This window comes from Mustela lutreola, chromosome 4 (assembly GCF_030435805.1).
Source record: "Mustela lutreola isolate mMusLut2 chromosome 4, mMusLut2.pri, whole genome shotgun sequence".
NCBI classification, from domain to species: Eukaryota; Metazoa; Chordata; class Mammalia; order Carnivora; family Mustelidae; genus Mustela; species Mustela lutreola.
The window spans coordinates 44465980-44478741 of NC_081293.1; the positions used below are offsets into that span (position 1 = coordinate 44465980).

The 12762-nt window shown below is 50.0% G+C and overlaps 1 long non-coding RNA gene across 1 annotated transcript; it reads right to left on the bottom strand.

Moving 5' to 3' along the window:
- Window positions 1–996: 996 nt before the first annotated feature.
- Window positions 997–12533, bottom strand: LOC131828756 (uncharacterized). Its single transcript, XR_009352564.1, has 4 exons — window positions 12377–12533; window positions 10588–10677; window positions 4866–5269; window positions 997–1011 (listed from the first exon to the last, which is right to left on the bottom strand). It is a non-coding gene; the product is annotated as an uncharacterized LOC131828756 (long non-coding RNA).
- Between the last annotated feature and the right edge of the window lie 229 nt (window positions 12534–12762).

Sequence of the window (12762 nt, forward strand, 5' to 3'; positions counted from 1 at the left end):
TGTAGGGTGGTTGTCTCCGTTTTCTCTAGCATGTAGATGGGATTCCTCCCCTATCTGTCTAAGGCACTGCCTGCCCCCCTAACTGAGGTACTAGGCAGGAGTCTGGGGCTGCCACCTGTTCCCCAGTACCCATCTCATTGGTACTAGTACCCACTGGTTTGGACTTCTGGGTTGTAATGCTGACTCTTGGCCACTGACACTCACACAGGTGGCAGAAGCTCCATCCTGATGTCACCTGTCTTCAGGCCACACTACTTTCCTCTGCTATCCTGGCTGCCTCCTGGTTAAGTCTAGGTAGGGGACACAGCAAAGAATGTCTTCTCCTCCAGAAGAGTTTTTCCCTCTGACATCTTCTGCCCCCAAGAGGAATTGGTCCCTACTTGGGACGTTGACAGGGTCTTTAAAAACCTTTAGTGCTGTAATCTGTCTGCCTTGTTATCTCCCACAGAGTGCTGTGAACCATTTAGAGCAGAGACGGAGTCATGCGTAGGTTTCTTCAGTATCTGCACAGGGTTTGTCACATAGTAGGTCCTCAGTGGGTAGTTGTTGACCAGCTGAAGGAGTGACTGAATAATGAATGCATGACAAGGTCCTTGATGACATCATAACTCTTGCTTCTTGATCCTAGTCAGTAGCTAATCGTCTGCATGCCATTGACACACTCCTTCCCACTCCCTCCATCCTTAAGTGGGTAGACTGCGGTAGGCACGAGCATCCACTGAATGCCTCCTGAGCCAGGCAGGAGGCTAGTGTGTGAAGAGGCTGAGGGACAGGCAGCAGAGAGTGCTGGAGATTGCCGCACAGGAATATGTGCTCATACCCACAGTGTCTCTGAACACTGAGTTGATGGGGGCCCTGGGTGGCTCAGCTGCTTAAGTGTCTGCCCTTGGCTCAGGTCATGATCCGAGAGCCTCGTGTCTGGCTGCTTGCTCAACAGGGAACATGCTTCTTCCTCTCCTTCTGTTACTCTCCTGCTGCACGCTCTGCTTCGTGCTCTCTTATTCTTGCTCTCTGTCAAATAAATAAACAAATAAATAAAATCTTTGAAAATAATAATAAACACTGAATTGAACAAGCGACATGGCTGCCTTTTGATGTTTAGAAGAACCTATTTTTCTGTTCTGCTCTCCCACCTTCTGGTTCACACTTTGCAACTCCTCAGGGGCAGTGTGCTTTGACAGATTAAACAACAGATGAACCGAAGATCTTTTCCAGAGGCAGAGCTGTTGACAACAATTCTGCCAGTTGCCTCTGGACCTGTCCACAAGCTACAAAGCTGCTAGTCAACAGACAAGGTCCAGCCACTGCTTGGGACAGCAGACTAGAAGCCTGGACACATTCCTACCCTAGAAGTTTTATGATGCTGTGGAGTCAGTCAGGGAAGTCACGTGGGGGGTCGCTCGTGACCATTAGCCAGTCAGCGTGTGGCCTCTGCTGCGCTCCAGAAGGTGGTCTGCCTTGCACAGTTTGCCCCCAAATCAGCTCGGAGCCGAGTCAGCAGAGCGGGTGAGCATGCAGGGCTATGAAGGGCATGTGGCAAGCCAGGGAAGAGATCGGTCCAGGAGGACCCTATCCTGAATGGCAGTGGGGACGGGGCCGAGAGCTGGATCCGTCTAGTTTGGTGGAAGCAGGTCTGTGACCACCATTTGGTTCTATTTCAGAGCCGGGCACTTCTTGTTTTCTTAGTCTCCCCAGCAGCCCTGTGTGGCAAGGGGTCAGCCTCATTTTACAGGTGGGGAATCTGGGGCTCCAAGAGGACACCTGACCTCCCTGATGTCACCCAGTTGGCACCTGACAGGACCCTCATTTGAACCCACATCTGTGAAGCCTGTGCTCTGTCACCTTGTCATGTGTCCTCCATAGCCAGGAGGTTGCCACGGGGACTGCACACTTTCCCTAGTGACACTAGTGCCAGCAGCCACTCTGTCTAGGTTCTTCAGGGAGTCAATTAAGGGCAAAATAAGAATTCGAGTTTTATAAACTCAAGTCACTTCTGGATGTTTGGAGTACTCATGGGATCCCCAGTAGTCTTTTTTTTTTTTTTTTTTAAAGATTTTATTTATTTATCTGACAGATCACAAGTAGTTAGAGCAGCAGGCAGAGAGAGGAGGAAGCAGGCTCTCCACTGAGCAGAGAGCCCGACTAGGGGCTCAACCCTGAGATCACGACCCAAGCTAAGGCAGAGGCCCAACCCACTGAGCCACCCAGACACCCCAGGATCCCCAGTAGTCTCAAATAACCTTATTCATCAGACGTTCCCCGTAGACTCGATCTACCCTTCGAGGGTGACATTCTTTATGGTGCAACTTCTGGAGGTGACATCCCACAGGGGAGAGAGTGGGAAGGAAAGGTTTTGGCCTTTGGCCAGCCTCCAGGTCTGCATGGGCATCTCTGCTTGGGAGAGGGTCTTACACTTTCCCTCACTTCCCAGAGGAAGAAGAGATAGGGAGTTGGAGGGCGGCAGGCAGGAGGAGCAGAGCCCTCCGCTCCCTTTTGTGCCTCCCACTTTTGGCCTGGGCTGCTCTGAGGGGTTGGTGTCCCTGAAAGTCCTTGCCCATCCTACCTGGGGCTGGTCTCCCTGTAAGCAGGGGGCTCAGAGCTGCAGGTGCTGCATTCCTGCCCCACAGACACCCTCCTCCCTCCCTCAGTGGCTGGCCGTGTCCTCTTTTTATTTGTGTACACTAAGAAACTGGTCTTTCCTGCCGACAAGGACGCTGAGGCTCCTGGGGCTTGTGCTTTCTTGAGCATAAGGTCAGACTTTGCTCAGTGGTGGACACACAGCCTCTGAATTGTTTTTCCTGGCTGACTCTCAAGCACACATGTTTAGTTAGGGTGAGTATTTTCCTTATCTGTCTGTGTCTTGCACGGTGGGGGTGGGGTTGGTGGTGATGGAGAGGAGAGGGGAAGGACTGGGGACAGGGATGTGGAACAGTCAGCTGTCCCCCTGCTGGTAGCTGCGTGGTGCCCCTTGTCAAGGGAGTTCCTGGTGAGGGTCTGTCCCAGCACGGGAATGTGCACCGTGGGCCTGTGTCCACAGCCCACCCAGCTACCAAGTCTGTAAGGCCACTTCGCTGGTACTCAGAACCCTTTAATTCCTCTCCTCTGTGCATTGCCGATGGCCCTGCCTTGGTTCCAGCTCATTCCATCTCCTCCTAATGGCCCTTCCTCTCTGCATTCCCTCCTGCTTGCAAATACATCCGGCTCTTCATCGTCCTTAGGATAAACTTTCAGCATCTAATGACAGTCTGGACACCGCAGATCGAATTCTCTGCTTTCCCTTTGTCCCCTGATCCTGCTGTCCAGTTGCTGGGAATTCTCACTCAAGTCTTCTGCCTGGCCTTAACTGCTCCCTTCTTCACCCCCCGCCCCACACAGGCACACGTACACGTACACACATGCACACATCTACACATGCTTGTACTTACGCCCACACATCCCTTCTCCAGCTGGAACTCTCCCCTAACTCAACTCAAGCGTCAGGTCATCTTTTCCCTCCCTCTCTGGGCACGTCCCTCTGTTTCTGCCCCTGTGCTCACACCCCAGTGTCTCTCAGCCCGCAAGGACCCCATTGGTTCATGTCTGAGCCTCAGAACCTAGCGCTGTCTGACCATTGCCTACTGCGGGGATGGGTGAGTGAGTGAAGGAGCCAGCCCATGGATGCAGCCTCCGAAATGGAAGTGAAAGGTTTGGCTGACGGCAAGGTAAGGGTTCTGGCTGACCCTGGGACTGCTGTCCCCAGAGCCCCATGCCAGAGAACCTCTGCCCACCAGCCTTTCTCCTGGTGGGCCTGGCACTCACAGACACGGCTATGGGGGAGGTGTGGGGAGGGGTTTTTCACCTTGCCGGGAGAATCAGATAAGAAGGAAGCTTTACAGAGAGATAAGCCTCTTAGACCTGGGCCATCTGTTAAGTCTGAGTCACAGCTCCAGAGCCCGGGCTCATTGTGGGCAGAAGCTCAGCCCTGGGGGAGGGCAGGGAAAGCAGGGACTTCCTGAAGCTAGTCGGTCTGTGTGCCAGCCCCTTTGTGGGCCCTTTACATCCATTTGTATGCGGGAGCCTCCTGTCAGCCCTCCAAATGGGTCCTGGGCTCTGCAGTTTACAGAAAAGGGAACTGACTTGCCCGGGTCATACAGAAAATCCTGGACAGGACTGGGATTTGAGTCCTGGTGTATCAGAACAAGAGTTTTGCCATTGTTAGTAGTGCCCACTCTTCCTTCTCAGAGTTAGATTTTGCTGTGATGAAGGGGTGGGCTGCAGGAGAGGCTTCAGGGCACAGGTCTCCTCTAGCAGAGGAGGCTCAGGCCGCACTGCTGTCTTTCTCAAACTGGGATGTGCCATGGGTTTTATGCATTTATTTATTATTATTTGTGAGCTTTGGTGTTCTTTCCAGCAGACTCACATCAGGAAGTTAGGAAGGGGGCTATCGGGGGTGGGGTGGATAAAGGCTATGCGTATCTCAGGACAACTGAGCCTCTGCAGACTTGGCCTCTGCTCTTGGGGGCCTGTTACCCTGCACCCTAGCAGGCTCGAAAGTGTCTGGATCTGCAGCCGCCCCACGTCACAGTGGAATCTTGACCGTCTGCACTGGAGGGGCCAGGTGGGGACTCAGACCAGGTGGGCTGAACCTGAATAGCTCTTAAAGTTGGTGGCACAACTGGGACTGGCCTCTGGGAATTCCAGAACTTTCTCAGGGCCCTTTCTGCCCAAGGTGAATCCCTCCAACCTCCCAGCTCACTGCTATGAAGGTTGAAAAGGGTAGTGAAACCCACTGATGCCGGTGACCGAAGGGTCTTCCCTGGAGGGTTTTTTTCCTCTCTGAACTTTACATCCCTGAAGCCAGCATGAACCCAGAGAAGCTAACTTACTTGTTCAAGGTCCCACAGCAAGACAGGCAATCCAGAGTTTTGACCTTAGTATTCATGTTGTGGTTTTTAGAAAATTCTGGTTCAGGTTTTTCTAAAAGGCATTATGAATACAGTCCAACACGGCAGGCAAGAAATGTTGTGTCTTTAAGAGAAGAGGTTCGTGGTTCATGGGCAGAAGCTTCCATGGGCCAAAGCTCTTGACATCTTTGCCATCAGCCCCAGCTTCAAGAGGAGCATCCTGGGAGAACCCAAGACTTCTGGAGGTCTCGGGCACTGGGCATGAGGGTCTCAGCTGCATGCAGCCTTGTCTGGGGAACATTACACTTGCGGGAGAGCCCCAGGTACCACCCAAAGCCGGGACTCTGGCTTGAAGTTACACAGTCTGCAGATCCTCACACGGCGCCCTGGGAAGGTGATGGTGCAGACAAGAGTCAGAGAGGAAGGCAGAGTTGGGGTGGAGAAAGGAGACAACACAAGTAAGGTTCATTTCTAGGCACAAAGAGTTTTTAAAAATCAAGGCAAGAAGCTTATCTCCTTCACGGAGGCCCAGAAGGGACCTTTCATGGCAAATATGACTGGTTCAGTTTATTTAGTAGCATCAGCAAGAAATCTGATTTACCAGCAGAAGATGGAGAGAAGGCGGCTTATGAGCTAAACTGGCTCCGTCAAGAGCACAGTTTACTGAAGCTGACAGGTCTGGGAGGCGTTTTTCTGATGGCCGCGGTAGGAGGGTGCGCCTATATGTCCTCGCAGGCCCTCAGACCCCTCGGGCTCTCTTCTCCCAGAGAGCGTGTTGCAGGCAACGTGTGTCTCAAAGCTATGTTTGCATCTTGACAGACCCGTTCCACTTATGGGAGGAATAATGCACAAGAAAAAACCCCGCCGGCAACAAACTGTTCTTTATAGTTTGAATACCAGAAAAAAAATTTCTGAAAATAAACTGAATATTGCGTGGTGGAGAAACAGTATGTTGGTAGTGGTATCTTACAATGGCACATGGTTAGTGGTGATAAAACCCTGTGATTATGAAGACTAGGTAGCAACAGGGAGAAAAATGCTCATGATGTAATGTTCATTTTAACATGAAAAAAATGAGATACAATAAAAATGAAACATGGTTGCATTAAGATAAAAACGAAAGAAACGAATGAGAAGAGTTATTAAGTTGCTGTGATGGGATTATTCTTTATTTTTTTTCTCTCCTTCAGTTTCCAGATTGTTACTATGTGCAAAGTGGTGTGAGAGTTGAAAACAGAATCTGGAACCAGAGGGTTTGGATTCAAAGTCCTAGCTTTACCACCAACTTAATAGCTGGGTGACTGTCAACCAAGGACTCAACCTCTCTACGTTTTGGCCCCTCATCTGTAAAAGTGGGGACAGTAATAGCATCTAACTCTTAAAATTATTGTGATTTAGCAGATGTAAATGCTATACAATAATTGCTGTATAGCTACTGACTATAAAAAATAAATTTAATTATCATAATTTATTCATGGCCTCATATCTTAACCATGAATCTGTGCTAGTATTGGTGTGGTTTTCTTTGTATTTTTTCCCCCTTATTTGAAAGCACTTTCATCTTCCAAATGTGATTGTCACAGTATTATACAGTGTGAAATTATCTTTTCTATTAATATCATGTTGCGAGGATTTTTCACCAGCATTTCTGATGGAGGACCATGATTCCTGAACCCTGTTTCCACCCCCTGTCCCCCTCCTTCAGATCCCCAAGACTCTCTTCTCTGGTTCCTACAATAAATACAGTGGTTGACTTATTGCAAATATAGTTGCAATTCTCCACCCTGTTTTGACAATGTGATTTTGTATCTTCTCCACCAAGATAGGGAGTCTAGTTCTCTGCTCCTTCAAGCGAGGCTGCCCTGGTGACTTGCTTTGGCCAAATGAATGCAGCAGAGATAAAGGTGGGCCAGTTTTGGGGCCTCAAGAAGCCTGGGGTGCCCTCATTCACATAGGTGGAACCCTGCAGCTTCTGTGAACAAGTTGGAGCTAGCCTGTTGGAGGACAAGAGACCATGTGGAACAGGGTCGAGGTGCCCGACTGAGATCATCCCACATTCGCAGATCACCAACCCCTGAACATGTAAGAGGGCCCTGCCAACATCACCATAGATGAACTGCTCAGCTGACCTGTAGATTCGTGGAAAATATGAAATACATGTTGCTTTGGGCCACTGAAGTTGGGAATTTTTATTTTAAGATTTTATTTATTTAAGAGAGAGATAGGGAGAGAGATCATAAGCAGGGGGTGGGGGCAGAGGGAGAGGGAGAAGCAGGCTCCTCACTGAGCAGGGAACCCAATGCAGTACTCGATCTTAAGACCCTGAGATCATGACCTGAGCTTGCCCCAGGAGTGTTTTGTTATGTAGTTATGGCTCATAAGTATAATCCCAAGGAAGCAGGCTACTGCTGTGAGAGCCTCTGATCTAGTGAGCCCTTGGACAGGATAGACAGGGCACCTTCTTCACCTCCTCCCTTCCAGGGTCCATGGTACTGGCCCTGTGTCCACCCAGGTGTCACCCAAACTCACCAAAACCCTCAAGTCATCACACTCGTGGTCCTGGGTGGGTAATCTTTGTCTCTGCAGTTTGGGCTCCTTCTCAAAGACAAGGACAACCCCATAGTAGGGGAGAATCTCTCTGGGCCCATCCCACCCCGTCTCCCTACTGTGGGTCAAGTAATTTTGCTTGTCTTCAAAACAGGGAAGGTGGCGTGGAACTCTTGGGTCCCGGGCAGTCTGTGGGAGGGGCAGGTACATGTTCATGCTCCAGGGGTCTTCCAGAAAGACTTCCTAGCCTTCCCCCCAGAGCTTTCTTATCAACAGCTTCGGGACACCTGGATGGAAAGTGACCTGACAGAGGCCCCAGGTGGGGCCTAAACAGCTGTCATTCTGCGGCTGCCTCACCCTGATGTCCCTCAGACTCTAACAGAGCTCACAAATTGAACACTCCATCAAAAAAAAAAAAAAAAAAGACGCTGCCATACAGATTTATACACTATACACAACTTTTCAAATATTTGGAAGAGTATTTTTTTCCTTTTCTTTTTTTTTTCTTTTTTAGTGAACTGGTAAATGCAGTAAATTCAGCAAATTGGCTATTCATTTAGCCCATCGATTTTGGGTGTTGGTTTTGTGGAACTGACCCAGAGTCCTGTGCCTGCCACTTTCAGTAATGCCCACAGGCCTAGCACTGCACTTGCATATGAAGCAAAGCCCTGGAAAGACGTTTGAAGAGTCGTGTGTGCTGGTGGTGTCAGCTCAGGGACATCCTCTCGGCACACTCAGCTATTTTCTCCTCGGACAGACAGGTGTACAGACACTCATATATCAGGGAACAGGAGTAGAGAGGCCAAATTCCCCGAGCGTGGCTCCCCCAGTCCCTCTGCTGTTGACTGGGCGGCATTGTGTAAGCCCCAGGGTCGGGCCAGGAAAATGGCGGGTGGAACCACCTTAGGCTTTGGTTTTCAGTGTGGAAATCGCTGGCCTCCTTCTTCAGGTGCCCTGGCAGGGCTCCGACTTCCTCCACAGCAACAGTTGGATGTGTTGATGGGGTACTCGGTCACAGGCTAACACCTGTCTTTATAGTCATGACCTCACTGACGCCTTACCAGAGCCTGGCATGGTAGATTCTAGTATCATACCCTTTCACAGGTGAGGAGACTGAGGCTTAGCAGAGCTGGGCGACATGCTCAAGAGCACGCAGCTAGCAGGTGGTGGAGCTGAGATTCCAGCCCAGGAGGTGTTCTGCTTTGGGGCAATCTGAGGTCTTGGGCATGGGCATGTCTTCTGGAGCTCACGACAGGAAAGCTGCTCTCTATGGAGGAGGCAGTTTGTTGCAGTGGAAAGAGGTGGATAGGTACAGGTTCCTGACTCTACCTCAGATTCTTTCTGAGTCTCAGTTTCCCAATCTGTAAAAGGGGGACAATGCTTCCCTGGGGGTGGTTCTGAGGATTTAAATGAGATTATATAATAGGGACCTTTACGCTCTTTATGTTCGAAGTTGTTTGCAAGTTTCTGCAATTGAATTAAAAAATATATTTTTAATTAAAAATATATAATTATATATACACACACACACATACACAGAGAGAGAGAAATCCAGAGTCAACATGAAAGTTATGCACCTAGATTATTCTAAAGTGTTGAGTCACTAACAAAACAGCTGCCCTTGTACTGTGCACAAGGAGTTAAACAAACAGCACTGGCTGTTTCTCCTAGGAACTGTGTGTTTGTGTGTGTGCATGTTTGTGTGTCCATGTGCGTGTGTGCACATCCTTAACTTCTTTTTACAGCCTGTGAGTCCATCCTGGAGAGGGGTTTGGGGATGAGCTCACTCAGCAGCGAAGGACCTACTTCTCTCTTCCCTAGGGTTTTGCCTTATTTATTTCATGGAAACACTCTTCCTCCTCCTCCTCCTCCTCCACCTCCACCTCCACCTCCACCACCACTGGCTGGGGCCTCAGCGGGGAGCGGAGCCGCAGTCTGTCAGTCAGTGACTTACTCTCACCTCTCCTGGGCGGGTGCTTCACACTTGGGTCCAGTGTGTGAGTACTGGTTATTTTTATTCTGCCCCAAATTCATGTGATGCCAGTTTGGAAGGAGGGGCTGTCAGCTTCTCCAGAGAAGTGGCCTGATACTAAGCTACCCTGTCTCCCTCCCTCCTTCCCCTTCACACCCAAGCTCCCCTGGCACAGGACTCTCAGTGGTTGGCTGGGAGTGGGTTGGAGGCTCTGACTCTGGTCATGGGCTCCCTGGGCCATGGCCCCAGGGGAGCCAGCAGGAATGGGGCCTTCTCAGACCCCTGGAGGGACTTTAGGCTGCAGAGAGTAGGGGGCAGGAGCCCTGGATTAGTGTCAGGTCTGTGGCTCAAGGCTCTGCTGCTTTCCCCTGTGCGCTCTGCCTGCCCCGGGGCCGTGGGGCCCTTCTACTGAAGGCCAGCGGAAGTCTAGTGGTGCTAACTGCACGCTGGGGCCAAGCGACCACCATGCACCAGTGGGCACCCAGCCTAGGCCAGTGCTGGAAACCGGGGGTCTGCAACCCCCCTTGGGCTTGTCTCCTTCAGCATCCAGTGCCCCCCTGCCAGGCCTTGTGGGAGAGGGCAGTTTTGTTCTTCCAGGCCTCACCCTGTCATGGAGCCCAGCTCTGCACTTCCAGTCTGTATCCTGGGACTCTCTGAACCTGTGAATCCCACTCCCCTACTGGATCACCTTTCCTCATGTGCAACTCACAAGGTCAGCTTTGCCTTGGGTAATAGCTTCTGTGGACACCCCCCGACTCACCAGCCTCTCTTCTGTCTTCCATGGCCCCCTCTTGCCCATCTCAAGCCCCTATGACTGCTGCTTCCTCTGCTTGAACACTCCCCTCCACATTCCTCCTTCTGACTCCTTGCTTTTCTTCAGGTCTCAAATGTGGCCTCTTCTGATGTCACCCACCCAGGGTAGGGGTTGTTCCTGGTATCATTTCAAATTGCATTCCATTCTTTCTCTTGACAGAAGTATTTTGTTCAAGATGATTACTTCTTTGATTTTTATTGGTGGGGAGGGTATGGTTCTCTGCATTAGACAGGAAGTTCCACGAGGCCAAGGTCACATCTGCTGTGGCCCCTCCATGTCAGGCACAGCTGGGGGCTGACCCACATGTACCACCTGTCCCATGGCCTCCCCAGAAGCTCTTCTTAACCATCTGGACAGGGTGCGGTGCTTACCTTTCCGGGTCATCAGGGCAGGGTTAGGAACTCGGGAACAGCATGGTCTGCGTTTCCAGGGCCTGCTGAGATGACTAGAATTTTTTCTCCCTGAGGGTGGACACAGAGGGGCACCTTAGGGGACACCATGGTATTGGGATCTGTGAAGGAATGACTTGATTATGCCTCCACTCCCAAGGTGCAGGGGTCAGGACTATTTATTCAAGGAAAATCAGGATGGGCCAGGCTATGGGAGGGCCGAGGGGGGAAGGGTAGGCCTGGGGGTGATTTTTTTTTTCTTCAAAAAGAACAAAATCAGTGTGTGCAGCTACCGTCTTCCTCACGTCCCTGTTCAAAAAACAACACCATCGCTCAAAGTGCTCAAAATGTGCACACACACACACAAAGTGTCTATGCCCATTAACTCAGTATTCTCCCTTTGGCCATCTAGCCTAAGAAAATAATCTTAGATACAAGACATGTTTGATATTACAGATATGCTTTTTACCACAGGCGTAAAACAGGGCAACGTTGTGAACCATCTAAATGTCGAAGCATGAAATTCATCATAACACATTCACTGGATGGCACGTTATACCTTCAAATATTACTTAAATAACACACACTGGAGCCTATGCCAGCGATGCTCCTAAATGGACTAGAGACTTTATGGGGAAAGGTACTTATCTTCAACGGGCTGTCATTAAGGTAACAGTGGCAGCCTCTCACATGGCCCCAAATCCGAGGTCTGGTAGAGTGCATTGCTTTGGACGGTGCTGACGAGCAATTCTAATCACTGTTTTCTGTATTACATATGCAGCAATGTTCATGGCAAAAACTTTAGAAAACAAATACTTCTTATGATCCTAAAGCTCAGAGACAATGGCTGTTGATATTCTGGTGGAAATGTTTCCAGAATAATTTTGATCATAAGTATCTTTGGTGATTATAATAATACAGTGATAACAAAGAGATACAGCATTGAACATATAGAGATATATCAATTTCAAGAAAAAAAAATGCTTGCCTGCAATATTAAAAAGAAATAAAATGTTGAACATGGTATTCTTGAGTCATGAAGGTGTGTTTTGCTCCATCTCTACACATGTCTGTATCCCCAACTCCAATAAATGTTAAAATAACCATAATTGCTAATAATATATAATAATGATAATCATAATAATAGGCATAGTCTAGTGGAGTAGGCAAGAGAAAAAGCTCAAAATAGCTACTTGGTACAAGAAAGGCAGGAGAGCGAAAATATGCATATCCACAGAGGTGCGAGGACTATCTCCCCTACTTGCAAACACAGAAAACATGTCCCTCCACCCCACCCCATGCATCTGGTCTGCTGCGTCTGCTGTACGTGGTTGCTGTGCATGAGATCTGGAGATGTTCGGACTCAGACAGTCCACTCTTCCAACTTCCTGTCCTGAAAGCATGATATGCCTACAGCAGAGTGGCTCCAGCATTTCTAGCTAGGTAGGATTCAGGTGCAAGAATCAGTCTTGCCGGGAAGTTGTGTGCTTGCAGTCACACATCACTTTCTACATAGCTTGTGTGTATGTGTGTGTGTGTGTGTGTGTGTGTGTGTGTGTGTGTGTGTGTGTGTTAGGGGAGCTGGGGTTATGGATGTAGATCAGGGGGTACTGCCACTGTGGATAGAGGTGTCACAGATTTCGGAGGGTGAGCCTGTCTTTCCGGGCCCAGGCCTGCCTCCTGGGGGGCCTGCCCTCAGATGTTACCTGATTCCAACCTCCCCAGGCCCTGCCTTTTGCTCAGGAGCCGGCTCCCCAGGAGAGGGCCCTACCTTCTGTGGAGAAGATGGAGAAGCAGAGGAGCAAGATGCAGAGCAGCCTGGAGACGACTAGAAGCCTCATGGCGGGGTGGCCAGAACCTCACGTCCCGGGGAGAGAGCTGTGCTGCAGAGGTCCTCCTGGGGCTGCCTCAGACTTTTATAGGGTGACACAGTAAGGTGTTTCCCAATGGGCAGGGCACCACCGGCAGCCCTGGAATTCTCATAAAGGGTAGAGTCAGCCGCTCCCAAGAGGAAAAAACCAGCTTTTCAAGAATGTGAGGGTATTTAGTGAACTGTAACACGCAGAGCTATAAATGCCCAGCCCGGGAGCTCCCAGCACCGGCCTCAGTGGTCAGAGTGGGAAACTCCCACCAGGGAAGGGCCACTTTCCAATGTTG